We start from the raw sequence: 17179 nt of genomic DNA on the forward strand, positions 1-17179 counted from the left end.
TACGTGAATCCAGGAAGAGGGAAGAGGGAGAGGGGGTGGAAGTGTGTGGATGTGCACAGATTGTGATTCTTAAAACCGTCTACGTGAATCCAGGAAGAGGGAACAGGCAGAGGGGATGGAAGTGTGTGGATGTGCACCGGCTGTGAGTCATAAAACCGTCTACGTGAATCCAGGAAGAGGGAAGAGGGAGAGAGGGTGGAAGTGTGTGGATGTGCACCGGCTGTGAGTCTTAAAACCGTTCGAGTGAATCCAGGAAGAGAGAACAGGCAGAGGAGATGGAAGTGTGTGGATATGCACCGGCTGTGAGTCTTAAAAGTGTTGGAGTGAATCCAGGAAGAGGGAAGAGGCAGGGGGGCTAGAAGTTTGTGGATGTGCACCGGCTGTGAGTCTTAAAACCGTCTACGTGAATCCAGGAAGAGGGAAGAGGGAGAGGGGATGGAAGTGTGTCTGCTGTGCACAGGCTGTGAGTCTTAAGAACGTCTAAATGAATCCAGGAAGAGTGAAGAGACAGAGGGGCTGGAAGTGTGTGGATGTGCACCGGCTGTGAGTCTTAAAACCGTTCGAGTGAATCCAGGAAGAGGGATCAGGCAGAAGGGATGGAAGTGTGTGGATGTGCATAGACTGTGAGTCATAAAACCGTCTACGTGAATCCAGGAAGAGGGAAGAGGGAGAGGGGCTGGAAGTGTGTGGATGTGCATAGACTGTGAGTCTTAAAACCGTCTACGTGAATCCAGGAAGAGGGAAGCGGGAGAGGGGGTGGAAGTGTGTGGATGTGCATAGATTGTGATTCTTAAAACCGTCTACGTGAATCCAGGAAGAGGGAAGAGGGAGAGGGGCTGGAAGTGTGTGTGCTGTGCACAGGCTGTGAGTCTTAAGAACGTCTGAGTGAATCCAGGAAGAGGGAAGAGGCAGAGGGGCTGGAATTGTGTGTGCTGTGCACAGGCTGTGAGTCTTAAGAACGTCTGAATGAATCCAGGAAGAGGGAAGAGGCAGAGGGGCTGGAAGCATTTGGATGTGCACCGGCTGTGAGTCTTAAAACTGTTCGAGTGAATCCAGGAAGAGGGAAGAGGCAGAGGGGCTGGATGTGTGTGGATGTACACCGGCTGTGAGTCTTAAAACCGTTTGACTGAATCCAGGAAGAGGGAAGAGGCAGAGGGGCTGGAAGTGTGTGGATGTGCACTGGCTGTGAGTCTTAAAACCGTTTGGGTGAATCCAGGAAGAGGGAAGAGGCAGAGGGGATGGAAGTGTGTGGATGTGCACCGGCTGTGAGTCTTAAAACCGTTCGAGTGAATCCAGGAAGAGGGAACAGGCAGAGGGGATGGAAGTGTGTGGATGTGCACCGGCTGTGAGTCATAAAACCGTCTACGTGAATCCAGGAAGAGGGAAGAGGGAGAGAGGGTGGAAGTGTGTGGATGTGCAACGGCTGTGAGTCTTAAAACCGTTCGAGTGAATCCAGGAAGAGAGAACAGGCAGAGGAGATGGAAGTGTGTGGATATGCACCGGCTGTGAGTCTTAAAAGTGTTGGAGTGAATCCAGGAAGAGGGAAGAGGCAGGGGGGCTGGAAGTGTGTGGATGTGCACCGGCTGTGAGTCTTAAAACCGTCTACGTGAATCCAGGAAGAGGGAAGAGGGAGAGGGGATGGAAGTGTGTCTGCTGTGCACAGGCTGTGAGTCTTAAGAACGTCTGAGTGAATCCAGGAAGAGGGAAGAGGCAGAGTGGCTGGAAGTGTGTGTGCTGTGCACAGGCTGTGAGTCTTAAGAACGTCTGAATGAATCCAGGAAGAGGGAAGAGACAGAGGGGCTGGAAGTGTGTGGATGTACACCGGCTGTGAGTCTTAAAACCGTTTGGGTGAATCCAGGAAGAGGGAAGAGGCAGAGGGGCTGGAAGTGTGTGGATGTGCACCGGCTGTGAGTCTTAAAACCGTCTACGTGAATCCAGGAAGAGGGAAGAGGGAGAGGGGATGGAAGTGTGTGGATGTGTATAGACTGTGAGTCTTAAAACCGTCTACGTGAATCCAGGAAGAGGGAAGAGGCAGAAGGGATGGAAGTGTGTGGATGTGCATAGACTGTGAGTCATAAAACCGTCTACGTGAATCTAGGAAGAGGGAAGAGGGAGAGGGGCTGGAAGTGTGTGGATGTTCATAGACTGTGAGTCTTAAAACCGTCTACGTGAATCCAGGAAGAGGGAAGAGGGAGAGGGGCTGGAAGTGTGTGTGATGTGCACAGGCTGTGATTCTTAAAACAGTCTACGTGAATCCAGGAAGAGGGAAGAGGGAGAGGGGCTGGAAGTGTGTGTGCTGTGCACAGGCTGTGAGTCTTAAAACCGTTTGGGTGAATCCAGGAAGAGGGAAGAGGCAGAGGGACTGGAAGTGTGTGGATGTGCACCGGCTGTGAGTCTTAAAACCATCTACGTGAATCCAGGAAGAGGGAAGAGGGATAGGGGATGGAAGTGTGTGGATGTTTATAGACTGTGAGTCTTAAAACCGTCTACGTGAATCCAGGAAGAGGGAAGAGGCAGAGGGGCTTGAAGTGTGTGGATGTACACCGGCTGTGAGTCTTAAAACCGTCTACGTGAATCCAGGAAGAGGGAAGAGGCAGAGGGGCTTGAAGTGTGTGGATGTGCACCGGCTGTGAGTCTTAAAACCGTTCGAGTGAATCCAGGAAGAGGGAACAGGCAGAGGGGATGGAAGTGTGTGGATATGCACCGGCTGTGAGTCTTAAAAGTGTTGGAGTGAATCCAGGAAGAGGGAAGAGGCAGAGGGGCTGGAAGTGTGTGTGCTGTGCACAGGCTGTGAGTCTTAAGAACGTCTGAATGAATCCAGGAAGAGGGAACAGGCAGAGGGGATGGAAGTGTGTGGATGTGCATAGACTGTGAGTCATAAAACCGTCTACGTGAATCCAGGAAGAGGGAAGCGGGAGAGGGGGTGGAAGTGTGTGGATGTGCATAGATTGTGATTCTTAAAACCGTCTACGTGAATCCAGGAAGAGGGAGGAGGCAGAGGGGCTGGAAGTTTGTGGATGTGCATAGACTGTTAGTCATAAAACCGTCTACGTGAATCCAGGAAGAGGGAAGAGGGATAGGGGATGGAAGTGTGTGGATGTTTATAGACTGTGAGTCTTAAAACCGTCTACGTGAATCCAGGAAGAGGGAAGAGGCAGAGGGGCTTGAAGTGTGTGGATTTACACCGGCTGTGAGTCTTAAAACCGTCTACGTTTATCCAGGAAGAGGGAAGAGGCAGAGGGGCTGGAAGTGTGTGGATGTGCACCGGCTGTGAGTCTTAAAACCGTCTGAGTGAATCCAGGAAGAGGGAACAGGCAGATGGGATGGAAGTGTGTGGATGTGCATAGACTGTGAGTCATAAAACCGTCTACGTGAATCCAGGAAGAGGGAAGAGGGAGAGGGGCTGGAAGTGTTTGTGCTGTGCACAGGCTGTGAGTCTTAAGAACATCTGAGTGAATCTAGGAAGAAGGAAGAGGCAGAGGGGCTGGAAGTGTGTGGATGTACACTGGCTGTGAGTCTTAAAACCGTCTGAGTGAATCCAGGAAGGGGGAACAGGCAGAGGGGATGGAAGTGTGTGGATGTACATAGACTGTGAGTCGTAAAACCGTTCAAGTGAATCTAGGAAGAGGGAACAGGCAGAGGGGATGGCAGTGTGTCTATGTGCACCGGCTGTGAGTCTTAAAACCCTCTGATTGAATCCAGGAAGAGGGAAGAGGCAGAGGGGCTGGAAGTGTGTGGATGTGCACCGGCTGTGTGTCTTAATACCGTCTTCGTGAATCCAGGAAGAGGGAAGAGGGAGAGGGGCTGGAAGTGTGTGTGCTGTGCACAAGCTGTGAGTCTTAAGAACGTCTGAGTGAATCCAGGAAGAGGGAAGAGACAGAGGGGCTGGAAGTGTGTGGATGTACACTGGCTGTGAGTCTTAAAACCGTCTGAGTGAATCCAGGAAGGGGGAACAGGCAGAGGGGATGGAAGTGTGTGGATGTACATAGACTGTGAGTCATAAAACCGTCTACGTGAATCCAGGAAGAGGGAAGAGGGAGAGGGGGTGGAAGTGTGTGGTTGTGCACAGATTGTGATTCTTAAAACCGTCTACGTGAATCCAGGAAGAGGGAAGAGGGAGAGGGGCTGCAAGTGTTTGTGCTGTGCACAGGCAGTGAGTCTTAAGAACGTCTGAATGAATCCAGGAAAAGGGAAGAGGCAGAGGGGCTGGAAGCATTTGGATGTGCACCGGCTGTGAGTCTTAAAACCGTTCGAGTGAATCCAGGAAGAGGGAACAGGCAGAGGGGATGGAAGTGTGTGGATGTGCACCGGCTGTGAGTCATAAAACCGTTCGAGTGAATCCAGGAAGAGGGAACAGGCAGAGGGGATGGAAGCATTTGGATGTACACCTGCTGTGAGTCTTAAAACCGTTCGAGTGAATCCAGGAAGAGGGAACAGGCAGAGGGGCTGGAAGCATTTGGATGTGCACCGGCTGTGAGTCTTAAAACCGTTCGAGTGAATCCAGGAAGAGAGAACAGGCAGAGGGGATGGAAGTGTGTGGATATGCAACGGCTGTGAGTCTTAAAAGTGTTTGAGTGAATCCAGGAAGAGGGAACAGGCAGAGGGGATGGAAGTGTGTGGATGTGCACCGGCAGTGAGTCATAAAACTTTCTATGTGAATCCAGGAAGAGGGAAGAAGGAGAGGGGGTGGAAGTGTGTGGATGTGCACCTGCTGTGAGTCTTAAAACCGTTCGAGTGAATCCAGGATGAGGGAACAGGCAGAGGGGATGGAAGTGTGTGGATGTGCATAGACTGTGAGTCATAAAACCGTCTACGTGAATCGAGGAAGACGGAAGAGGGAGAGGGGGTGGAAGTGTGTGGATGTGCATAGACTGTGAGTCTTAAAACCGTTCAAGTGAATCTAGGAAGAGGGAACAGGCAGAGGGGATGGCAGTGTGTCTATGTGCACCGGCTGTGAGTCTTAAAACCCTCTGATTGAATCCAGGAAGAGGGAAGAGGCAGAGGGGCTGGAAGTGTGTGGATGTGCACCGGCTGTGTGTCTTAATACCGTCTTCGTGAATCCAGGAAGAGGGAAGAGTCAGAGGGGCTGGAAGTGTGTGTGCTGTGCACAAGCTGTGAGTCCTAAGAACGTCTGAGTGAATCCAGGAAGAGGGAAGAGACAGAGGGGCTGGAAGTGTGTGGATGTACACTGGCTGTGAGTCTTAAAACCGTCTACGTGAATCCAGGAAGAGGGAAGAGTCAGAGGGGCTGGAAGTGTGTGGTTGTGCACCGGCTGTGAGTCTTAAAACCGTCTGAGTGAATCCAGGAAGGGGGAACAGGCAGAGGGGATGGAAGTGTGTGGATGTACATAGACTGTGAGTCATAAAACCGTCTACGTGAATCCAGGAAGAGGGAAGAGGGAGAGGGGGTGGAAGTGTGTGGATGTGCACAGATTGTGATTCTTAAAACCGTCTACTTGAATCCAGAAAGAGGGAAGAGGGAGAGGGGCTGCAAGTGTGTGTGCTGTGCACAGGCAGTGAGTCTTAAGAACGTCTGAATGAATCCAGGAAAAGGGAAGAGGCAGAGGGGATGGAAGCATTTGGATGTGCACCGGCTGTGAGTCTTAAAACCGTTCGAGTGAATCCAGGAAGAGGGAACAGGCAGAGGGGATGGAAGTGTGTGGATGTGCACCGGCTGTGAGTCATAAAACCGTCTACGTGAATCCAGGAAGAGGGAAGAGGCAGAGGGGCTGGAAGTGTGTGTGCTGTGCACAAGCTGTGAGTCTTAAGAACGTCTGAGTGAATCCAGGAAGAGGGAAGAGACAGAGGGGCTGGAAGTGTGTGGATGTACACTGGCTGTGAGTCTTAAAACCGTCTACGTGAATCCAGGAAGAGGGAAGAGGGAGAGGGGGTGGAAGTGTTTGTGCTGTGCACAGGCTGTGAGTCTTAAGAACGTCTGAGTGAATCCAGGAAGAGGGAAGAGGGAGACGGGGTGGAAGTGTGTGGATGTGCACAGATTGTGATTCTTAAAACCATCTACGTGAATCCAGGAAGAGGGAAAAGGGAGAGGGGCTGGAAGTTTGTGTGCTGTGCACAGGCTGTGAGTCTTAAGAACGTCTACGTGAATCCAGGAATAGGGAAGAGTGAGAGAGGGTGGAAGTGTGTGGATGTGCACCGGCTGTGAGTCATAAAACCGTCTACGTGAATCCAGGAAGAGGGAAGAGGGAGAGGGGGTGGAAGTGTTTGTGCTGTGCACAGGCTGTGAGTCTTAAGAACGTCTGAGTGAATCCAGGAAGAGGGAAGAGGCAGAGGGGCTGGAAGTGTGTGTGCTGTGCACAGACAGTGAGTCTTAAGAACGTCTGAATGAATCCAGGAAGAGGGAAGAGGCAGAGGGGCTGGAAGTGTTTGGATGTGCACCGGCTGTGAGTCTTAAAAACGTTCGAGTGAATCCAGGAAGAGGGAACAGGCAGAGGGGATGGAAGTGTGTGGATGTGCACCGGCTGTGAGTTATAAAACCGTCTACGTGAATCCAGGAAGAGGGAAGAGGGAGAGGGGGTGGAAGTGTGTGGATGTGCACCGGCTGTGAGTCTTAAAACCGTTCGAGTGAATCCAGGAAGAGGGAACAGGCAGAGGGGATGGAAGTGTGTGGATATGCACCGGCTGTGAGTCTTAAAAGTGTTGGAGTGAATCCAGGAAGAGGGAAGAGGCAGAGGGGCTGGAAGTGTGTGGATGTGCATAGACTGTGAGTCTTAAAACCATCTACGTGAATCCAGGAAGAGGGAACAGGCAGAGGGGATGGAAGTGTGTGGATGTGCATAGACTGTGAGTCATAAAACCGTCTATGTGAATCGAGGAAGAGGGAAGAGGGAGAGGGGGTGGAAGTGTGTGGATGTGCATAGATTGTGATTCTTAAAACCGTCTACGTGAATCCAGGAAGAGGGAAGAGGGAGAGGGGCTGGAATTGTGTGTGCTGTGCACAGGCAGTGAGTCTTAAGAACGTCTGAATGAATCCAGGAAGAGGGAGGAGGCAGAGGGGCTGGAAGCATTTGGATGTGCACCGGCTGTGAGTCTTAAAACCGTTCGAGTGAATCCAGGAAGAGGGAACAGGCAGAGGGGATGGAAGTGTGTGGATGTGCACCGGCTGTGAGTCATAAAACCATCTACGTGAATCCAGGAAGAGGGAAGAGGGAGAGGGGGTGGAAGTGTGTGGATGTGCACCGGCTGTGAGTCTTAAAACCGTTCGAGTGAATCCAGGAAGAGAGAACAGGCAGAGGGTATGGAAGTGTGTGGATATGCAACGGCTGTGAGTCTTAAAAGTGTTTGAGTGAATCCAGGAAGAGGGAACAGGCAGAGGGGATGGAAGTGTGTGGATGTGCACCGGCAGTGAGTCATAAAACTGTCTACGTGAATCCAGGAAGAGGGAAGAAGGAGAGGGGGTGGAAGTGTGTGGATGTGCACCGGCGGTGAGTCTTTAAACCGTTCGAGTGAATCCAGGAAGAGGGAACAGGCAGAGGGGATGGAAGTGTGTGGATGTGCATAGACTGTGAGTCATAAAACCGTCTACGTGAATCGAGGAAGAGGGAAGAGGGAAAGGGGCTGGAAGTGTGTGGATGTGCACCGGCTGCGAGTCTTAAAACCGACTGAGTGAATCCAGGATGAGGGAACAGGCAGAGGGGATGGAAGTGTGTGGATGTGGATAGACTGTGAGTCATAAAACCGTCTACGTGAATCGAGGAAGAGGGAAGAGGGAGAGGGGGTGGAAGTGTGTGGATGTGCATAGACTGTGAGTCTTAAAACCGTTCAAGTGAATCTAGGAAGAGGGAACAGGCAGAGGGGATGGAAGTGTGTGGATGTGCACCGGCTGTGAGTCATAAAACCGTCTATGTGAATCGAGGAAGAGGGAAGAGGGAGAGGGGGTGGAAGTGTGTGGATGTGCATAGATTGTGATTCTTAAAACCGTCTACGTGAATCCAGGAAGAGGGAACAGGTAGAGGGGATGGAAGTGTGTGGATGTGCACCGACTGTGAGTCTTAAGAACGTCTGAGTGAATCCATAAAGTGGGAAGAGGCAGAGGCGGTGGAAGTGTGTGGATGTGCACCGGCTGTGAGTCTTAAAACCGTTCGAGTGAATCCAGGAAGAGGGAAGAGGGAGAGGGGGTGGAAGTGTGTGTGCTGTGAACAGGCTGTGAGTCGTAAGAACGTCTGAGTGAATCCAGGAAGAGGGAAGAGGCAGAGGGGCTGGAAGTATGTGTGCTGTGCACAGGCAGTGAGTCTTAAGAACGTCTGAATGAATCCAGGAAGGGGGAACAGGCAGAGGGGATGGAAGTGTGTGGATGTGCATAGACTGTGAGTCATAAAACCGTCTACGTGAATCCAGGAAGAGGGAAGAGGGAGAGGGGGTGGAAGTTTGTGGATGTGCACAGATTGTGATTCTTAAAACCGTCTACGTGAATCCAGGAAGAGGGAAGAGGGAGAGGGGCTGGAAGTTTGTGTGCTCTGCACAGGCTGTGAGTCTTAAGAACGTCTGAGTGAATCCAGGAAGAGGGAAGAGGCAGAGGGGCTGGAAGTGTGTGTGCTGTGCACAGGCAGTGAGTCTTAAGAACGTCTGAATGAATCCAGGAAAAGGGAAGAGGCAGAGGGGCTGGAAGCATTTGGATGTGCACCGGCTGTGAGTCTTAAAACCGTTCAAGTGAATCCAGGAAGAGGGAAGAGGCAGAGGGGCTGGAAGTGTGTGTGCTGTGCACAGACAGTGAGTCTTAAGAACGTCTGAATGAATCCAGGATGAGGGAAGAGGCAGAGGGGCTGGAAGTGTTTGGATGTGCACCGGCTGTGAGTCTTAAAACCGTTCGAGTGAATCCAGGAAGAGGGAACAGGCAGAGGGGATGGAAGTGTGTGGATGTGCACCGGCTGTGAGTCATAAAACCGTCTACGTGAATCCAGGAAGAGGGAAGAGGGAGAGGGGGTGGAAGTGTGTGGATGTGCACTGGCTGTGAGTCTTAAAAACGTTCGAATGAATCCAGGAAGAGGGAACAGGCAGAGGGGCTGGAAGTGTATGGATGTGCATAGACTGTGAGTCTTAAAACCGTCTACGTGAATCCAGGAAGAGGGAAGAGGGAGAGGGGCTGGAAGTGTGTGTGCTGTGCACAGGCTGTGATTCTTAAAACCGTTCGAGTGAATCCAGGAAGAGGGAACAGGCAGAGTGGATGGAAGTGTGTGGATGTGCACCGACTGTGAGTCTTAAGAACGTCTGAGTGAATCCATAAAGTGGGAAGAGGCAGAGGGGCTGGAAGTGTGTGTGCGTGTGCACAGGCTGTGAGTCTTAAAAAGATCTGAGTGAATCCTCGAAGAGTGAAGAGGCAGACGGGCTGGAAGTGTGTGTGTGTGAACAGGCTGTGAGTTTTAAAAATATCTGAGTGAATCCATAAAGTGGGAAGAGTCAGAGGGGCTGGAAGTGTGTGGATGTGCACCGGCTGTGAGTCTTAAAACGGTTCGAGTGAATCCAGGAAGATGGAACAGGCAGAAGGGATGGAAGTGTGTGGATGTGCATAGACTGTGAGTCATAAAACCATCTACGTGAATCTAGGAAGAGGGAAGAGGGAGAGGGGCTGGAAGTGTGTGGATGTGCATAGACTGTGAGTCTTAAAACCGTCTACGTGAATCCAGCAAGAGGGAAGAGGGAGAGGGGCTGGAAGTGTGTGTGCTGTGCACAGGCTGTGATTCTTCAATCAGTCTACGTGAATCCAGGAAGAGGGAAGAGGGAGAGGGGCTGGAAGTGTGTGTGCTGTGCACAGGCTGTGAGTCTTAAGAACGTCTGAATGAATCCAGGAAGAGGGAAAAGGCAGAGGGGCTGGAAGTGTGTGGATGTGCACCGGCTGTGAGTCTTAAAACCGTCTACGTGAATCCAGGAAGAGGGAAGAGGGAGAGGGGATGGAAGTGTGTGGATGTGCATAGACTGTGAGTCTTAAAACCGTCTACGTGAATCCAGGAAGAGGGAAGAGGCAGAAGGGATGGAAGTGTGTGGATGTGCATAGACTGTGAGTCATAAAACTGTCTACGTGAATCTAGGAAGAGGGAAGAGGGAGAGGGGCTGGAAGTGTGTGGATGTTCATAGACTGTGAGTCTTAAAACCGTCTACGTGAATCCAGGAAGAGGGAAGAGGGAGAGGGGCTGGAAGTGTGTGTGCTGTGCACAGGCTGTGAGTCTTAAGAACGTCTGAGTGAATCCAGGAAGAGGGAAGAGGCAGAGGGGCTGGATGTTTGTGTGCTGTGCACAGGCAGTGAGTCTTAAGAACGTCTGAATGAATCCAGGAAGAGGGAACAGGCAGAGGGGATGGAAGTGTGTGGATGTGCACCGACTGTGAGTCTTAAGAACGTCTGAGTGAATCCATAAAGTGGGAAGAGGCAGAGGCGGTGGAAGTGTGTGGATGTGCACCGGCTGTGAGTCTTAAAACCGTTCGAGTGAATCCAGGAAGAGGGAAGAGGGAGAGGGGGTGGAAGTGTGTGTGCTGTGAACAGGCTGTGAGTCGTAAGAACGTCTGAGTGAATCCAGGAAGAGGGAAGAGGCAGAGGGGCTGGAAGTATGTGTGCTGTGCACAGGCAGTGAGTCTTAAGAACGTCTGAATGAATCCAGGAAGGGGGAACAGGCAGAGGGGATGGAAGTGTGTGGATGTGCATAGACTGTGAGTCATAAAACCGTCTACGTGAATCCAGGAAGAGGGAAGAGGGAGAGGGGGTGGAAGTTTGTGGATGTGCACAGATTGTGATTCTTAAAACCGTCTACGTGAATCCAGGAAGAGGGAAGAGGGAGAGGGGCTGGAAGTTTGTGTGCTGTGCACAGGCTGTGAGTCTTAAGAACGTCTGAGTGAATCCAGGAAGAGGGAAGAGGCAGAGGGGCTGGAAGTGTGTGTGCTGTGCACAGGCAGTGAGTCTTAAGAACGTCTGAATGAATCCAGGAAAAGGGAAGAGGCAGAGGGGCTGGAAGCATTTGGATGTGCACCGGCTGTGAGTCTTAAAACCGTTCAAGTGAATCCAGGAAGAGGGAAGAGGCAGAGGGGCTGGAAGTGTGTGTGCTGTGCACAGACAGTGAGTCTTAAGAACGTCTGAATGAATCCAGGATGAGGGAAGAGGCAGAGGGGCTGGAAGTGTTTGGATGTGCACCGGCTGTGAGTCTTAAAACCGTTCGAGTGAATCCAGGAAGAGGGAACAGGCAGAGGGGATGGAAGTGTGTGGATGTGCACCGGCTGTGAGTCATAAAACCGTCTACGTGAATCCAGGAAGAGGGAAGAGGGAGAGGCGGTGGAAGTGTGTGGATGTGCACCGGCTGTGAGTCTTAAAAACGTTCGAATGAATCCAGGAAGAGGGAACAGGCAGAGGGGCTGGAAGTGTGTGGATGTGCATAGACTGTGAGTCTTAAAACCGTCTACGTGAATCCAGGAAGAGGGAAGAGGGAGAGGGGCTGGAAGTGTGTGTGCTGTGCACAGGCTGTGATTCTTAAAACCGTTCGAGTGAATCCAGGAAGAGGGAACAGGCAGAGTGGATGGAAGTGTGTGGATGTGCACCGACTGTGAGTCTTAAGAACGTCTGAGTGAATCCATAAAGTGGGAAGAGGCAGAGGGGCTGGAAGTGTGTGTGCGTGTGCACAGGCTGTGAGTCTTAAAAAGATCTGAGTGAATCCTTGAAGAGTGAAGAGGCAGACGGGCTGGAAGTGTGTGTGTGTGAACAGGCTGTGAGTTTTAAAAATATCTGAGTGAATCCATAAAGTGGGAAGAGGCAGAGGGGCTGGAAGTGTGTGGATGTGCACCGGCTGTGAGTCTTAAAACGGTTCGAGTGAATCCAGGAAGAGGGAACAGGCAGAAGGGATGGAAGTGTGTGGATGTGCATAGACTGTGAGTCATAAAACCATCTACGTGAATCTAGGAAGAGGGAAGAGGGAGAGGGGCTGGAAGTGTGTGGATGTGCATAGACTGTGAGTCTTAAAACCGTCTACGTGAATCCAGCAAGAGGGAAGAGGGAGAGGGGCTGGAAGTGTGTGTGCTGTGCACAGGCTGTGATTCTTCAATCAGTCTACGTGAATCCAGGAAGAGGGAAGAGGGAGAGGGGCTGGAAGTGTGTGTGCTGTGCACAGGCTGTGAGTCTTAAGAACGTCTGAATGAATCCAGGAAGAGGGAAAAGGCAGAGGGGCTGGAAGTGTGTGGATGTGCACCGGCTGTGAGTCTTAAAACCGTCTACGTGAATCCAGGAAGAGGGAAGAGGGAGAGGGGATGGAAGTGTGTGGATGTGCATAGACTGTGAGTCTTAAAACCGTCTACGTGAATCCAGGAAGAGGGAAGAGGCAGAAGGGATGGAAGTGTGTGGATGTGCATAGACTGTGAGTCATAAAACTGTCTACGTGAATCTAGGAAGAGGGAAGAGGGAGAGGGGCTGGAAGTGTGTGGATGTTCATAGACTGTGAGTCTTAAAACCGTCTATGTGAATCCAGGAAGAGGGAAGAGGGAGAGGGGCTGGAAGTGTGTGTGCTGTGCACAGGCTGTGATCCTTAAAACAGTCTACGTGAATCCAGGAAGAGGGAAGAGGGAGAGGGGCTGGAAGTGTGTGTGCTGTGCACAGGCTGTGAGTCTTAAGAACGTCTGAATGAATCCAGGAAGAGGGAAGAGGCAGAGGGGCTGGAAGTGTGTGGATGTACACCGGCTGTGAGTCTTAAAACCGTTTGAGTCAATCCAGGAAGAGGGAAGAGGCAGAGGGGCTGGAAGTGTGTGGATGTGCACCGGCTGTGAGTCTTAAAACCGTTTGGGTGAATCCAGGAAGAGGGAAGAGGCAGAGGGGCTGGAAGTGTGTGGATGTGCACCGGCTGTGAGTCTTAAAACCGTCTACGTGAATCCAGGAAGAGGGAAGAGGGAGAGGGGATGGAAGTGTGTGGATGTGCATAGACTGTGAGTCTTAAAACCGTCTACGTGAATCCAGGAAGAGGGAAGAGTCAGAGGGGCTGGAAGTATGTGTGCTGTGCACAGGCTGTGAGTCTTAAGAACGTCTGAATGATTCCAGGAAGAGGGAATAGACAGAGGGGCTGGAAGTTTGTGGATTTACACCGGCTGTGAGTCTTAAAACCGTCTGAGTGAATCCAGGAAGAGGGAACAGGCAGAGGGGATGGAAGTGTGTGGATATGCATAGACTGTTAGTCATAAAACCGTCTACGTGAATCCAGGAAGAGGGAAGAGGGAGAGGGGATGGAAGTGTGTGTGCTGTGCACAGGCTGTAAGTCTTAAGAACGTCTGAGTGAATCCAGGAAGAGGGAAGAGGCAGAGTGGCTGGAAGTATGTGTGCTGTGCACAGGCTGTGAGTCTTAAGAACGTCTGAATGATTCCAGGAAGAGGGAATAGACAGAGGGGCTGGAAGTTTGTGGATTTACACCGGCTGTGAGTCTTAAAACCGTCTACGTGAATCCAGGAAGAGGGAAGAGGCAGAGGGGCTGGAAGTGTGTGGATGTGCACCGGCTGTGAGTCTTAAAACCGTCTGAGTGAATCCAGGAAGAGGGAAGAGGCAGAGGGGCTGGAAGTGTGTGGATGTGCACCGGCTGTGAGTCTTAAAACCGTCTACGTGAATCCAGGAAGTGGGAAGAGGGAGAGGGGATGGAAGTGTGTGGATGTACACCGGCTGTGAGTCTTAAAACTGTTTGAGTCAATCCAGGAAGAGGGAAGAGGCAGAGGGGCTGGAAGTGTGTGGATGTGCACCGACTGTGAGTTTTAAGAACGTCTGAGTGAATCCATAAAGTGGGAAGAGGCAGAGGCGGTGGAAGTGTGTGGATGTGCACCGGCTGTGAGTCTTAAAACCGTTCGAGTGAATCCAGGAAGAGGGAAGAGGGAGAGGGGGTGGAAGTGTGTGTGCTGTGAACAGGCTGTGAGTCGTAAGAACGTCTGAGTGAATCCAGGAAGAGGGAAGAGGCAGAGGGGCTGGAAGTATGTGTGCTGTGCACAGGCAGTGAGTCTTAAGAACGTCTGAATGAATCCAGGAAGGGGGAACAGGCAGAGGGGATGGAAGTGTGTGGATGTGCATAGACTGTGAGTCATAAAACCGTCTACGTGAATCCAGGAAGAGGGAAGAGGGAGAGGGGGTGGAAGTTTGTGGATGTGCACAGATTGTGATTCTTAAAACCGTCTACGTGAATCCAGGAAGAGGGAAGAGGGAGAGGGGCTGGAAGTTTGTGTGCTGTGCACAGGCTGTGAGTCTTAAGAACGTCTGAGTGAATCCAGGAAGAGGGAAGAGGCAGAGGGGCTGGAAGTGTGTGTGCTGTGCACAGGCAGTGAGTCTTAAGAACGTCTGAATGAATCCAGGAAAAGGGAAGAGGCAGAGGGGCTGGAAGCATTTGGATGTGCACCGGCTGTGAGTCTTAAAACCGTTCAAGTGAATCCAGGAAGAGGGAAGAGGCAGAGGGGCTGGAAGTGTGTGTGCTGTGCACAGACAGTGAGTCTTAAGAACGTCTGAATGAATCCAGGAAGAGGGAAGAGGCAGAGGGGCTGGAAGTGTTTGGATGTGCACCGGCTGTGAGTCTTAAAACCGTTCGAGTGAATCCAGGAAGAGGGAACAGGCAGAGGGGGTGGAAGTGTGTGGATGTGCACCGGCTGTGAGTCATAAAACCGTCTACGTGAATCCAGGAAGTGGGAAGAGGGAGAGGGGGTGGAAGTGTGTGGATGTGCACCGGCTGTGAGTCTTAAAAACGTTCGAATGAATCCAGGAAGATGGAACAGGCAGAGGGGCTGGAAGTGTGTGGATGTGCATAGACTGTGAGTCTTAAAACCGTCTACGTGAATCCAGGAAGAGGGAAGAGGGAGAGGGGCTGGAAGTGTGTGTGCTGTGCACAGGCTGTGATTCTTAAAACCGTTCGAGTGAATCCAGGAAGAGGGAACAGGCAGAGTGGATGGAAGTGTGTGGATGTGCACCGACTGTGAGTCTTAAGAACGTCTGAGTGAATCCATAAAGTGGGAAGAGGCAGAGGGGCTGGAAGTGTGTGTGCGTGTGCACAGGTTGTGAGTCTTAAAAAGATCTGAGTGAATCCTCGAAGAGTGAAGAGGCAGACGGGCTGGAAGTGTGTGTGTGTGAACAGGCTGTGAGTTTTAAAAATATCTGAGTGAATCCATAAAGTGGGAAGAGGCAGAGGGGCTGGAAGTGTGTGGATGTGCACCGGCTGTGAGTCTTAAAACCGTCTACGTGAATCCAGGAAGAGGGAAGAGGGAGAGGGGCTGGAAGTGTGTGGATGTGCATAGACTGTGAGTCTTAAAACCGTCTACGTGAATCCAGCAAGAGGGAAGAGGGAGAGGGGCTGGAAGTGTGTGTGCTGTGCACAGGCTGTGATTCTTCAATCAGTCTACATGAATCCAGGAAGAGGGAAGAGGGAGAGGGGCTGGAAGTGTGTGTGCTGTGCACAGGCTGTGTGTCTTATGAACGTCTGAATGAATCCAGGAAGAGGGAAAAGGCAGAGGGGCTGGAAGTGTGTGGATGTGCACCGGCTGTGAGTCTTAAAACCGTCTACGTGAATCCAGGAAGAGGGAAGAGGCAGAAGGGATGGAAGTGTGTGGATGTGCATAGACTGTGAGTCATAAAACTGTCTACGTGAATCTAGGAAGAGGGAAGAGGCAGAGGGGATGGAAGTGTGTGGATGTGGATAGACTGTGAGTCATAAAACCGTCTACGAGAATCGAGGAAGAGGGAAGAGGGAGAGGGGGTGGAAGTGTGTGGATGTGCATAGACTGTGAGTCTTAAAACCGTTCAAGTGAATCTAGGAAGAGGGAACAGGCAGAGGGGATGGAAGTGTGTGGATGTGCACCGGCTGTGAGTCATAAAACCGTCTATGTGAATCGAGGAAGAGGGAAGAGGGAGAGGGGGTGGAAGTGTGTGGATGTGCATAGATTGTGATTCTTAAAACCGTCTACGTGAATCCAGGAAGAGGGAAGAGGGAGAGGGGCTGGAAGTGTGTGTGCTGTGCACAGGCTGTGAGTCTTAAGAACGTCTGAGTGAATCCAGGAAGAGGGAAGAGGCAGAGGGGCTGGAAGTTTGTGTGCTGTGCACAGGCAGCGAGTCTTAAGAACGTCTGAATGAATCCAGGAAGAGGGAACAGGCAGAGGGGATGGAAGTGTGTGGATGTGCACCGACTGTGAGTCTTAAGAACGTCTGAGTGAATCCATAAAGTGGGAAGAGGCAGAGGCGGTGGAAGTGTGTGGATGTGCACCGGCTGTGAGTCTTAAAACCGTTCGAGTGAATCCAGGAAGAGGGAAGAGGAAGAGGGGGTGGAAGTGTGTGTGCTGTGAACAGGCTGTGAGTCGTAAGAACGTCTGAGTGAATCCAGGAAGAGGGAAGAGGCAGAGGGGCTGGAAGTATGTGTGCTGTGCACAGGCAGTGAGTCTTAAGAACGTCTGAATGAATCCAGGAAGGGGGAACAGGCAGAGGGGATGGAAGTGTGTGGATGTGCATAGACTGTGAGTCATAAAACCGTCTACGTGAATCCAGAAAGAGGGAAGAGGGAGAGGGGCTGGAAGTTTGTGTGCTGTGCACAGGCTGAGAGTCTTAAGAACGTCTGAGTGAATCCAGGAAGAGGGAAGAGGCAGAGGGGCTGGAAGTGTGTGTGCTGTGCACAGGCAGTGAGTCTTAAGAACGTCTGAATGAATCCAGGATGAGGGAAGAGGCAGAGGGGCTGGAAGTGTTTGGATGTGCACCGGCTGTGAGTCTTAAAACCGTTCGAGTGAATCCAGGAAGAGGGAACAGGCAGAGGGGATGGAAGTGTGTGGATGTGCACCGGCTGTGAGTCATAAAACCGTCTACGTGAATCCAGGAAGAGGGAAGAGGGAGAGGGGGTGGAAGTGTGTGGATGTGCACCGGCTGTGAGTCTTAAAAACGTTCGAATGAATCCAGGAAGAGGGAACAGGCAGAGGGGCTGGAAGTGTGTGGATGTGCACCGACTGTGAGTCTTAAGAACGTCTGAGTGAATCCATAAAGTGGGAAGAGGCAGAGGGGCTGGAAGTGTGTGTGCGTGTGCACAGGCTGTGAGTCTTAAAAAGATCTGAGTGAATCCTCGAAGAGTGAAGAGGCAGACGGGCTGGAAGTGTGTGTGTGTGAACAGGCTGTGAGTTTTAAAAATATCTGAGTGAATCCATAAAGTGGGAAGAGGCAGAGGGGCTGGAAGTGTGTGGATGTGCACCGGCTGTGAGTCTTAAAA

The sequence above is a fragment of the Natrix helvetica genome, assembly GCF_964273705.1.
Source record: "Natrix helvetica genome assembly, chromosome: W".
Taxonomy (NCBI): domain Eukaryota; kingdom Metazoa; phylum Chordata; class Lepidosauria; order Squamata; family Natricidae; genus Natrix; species Natrix helvetica.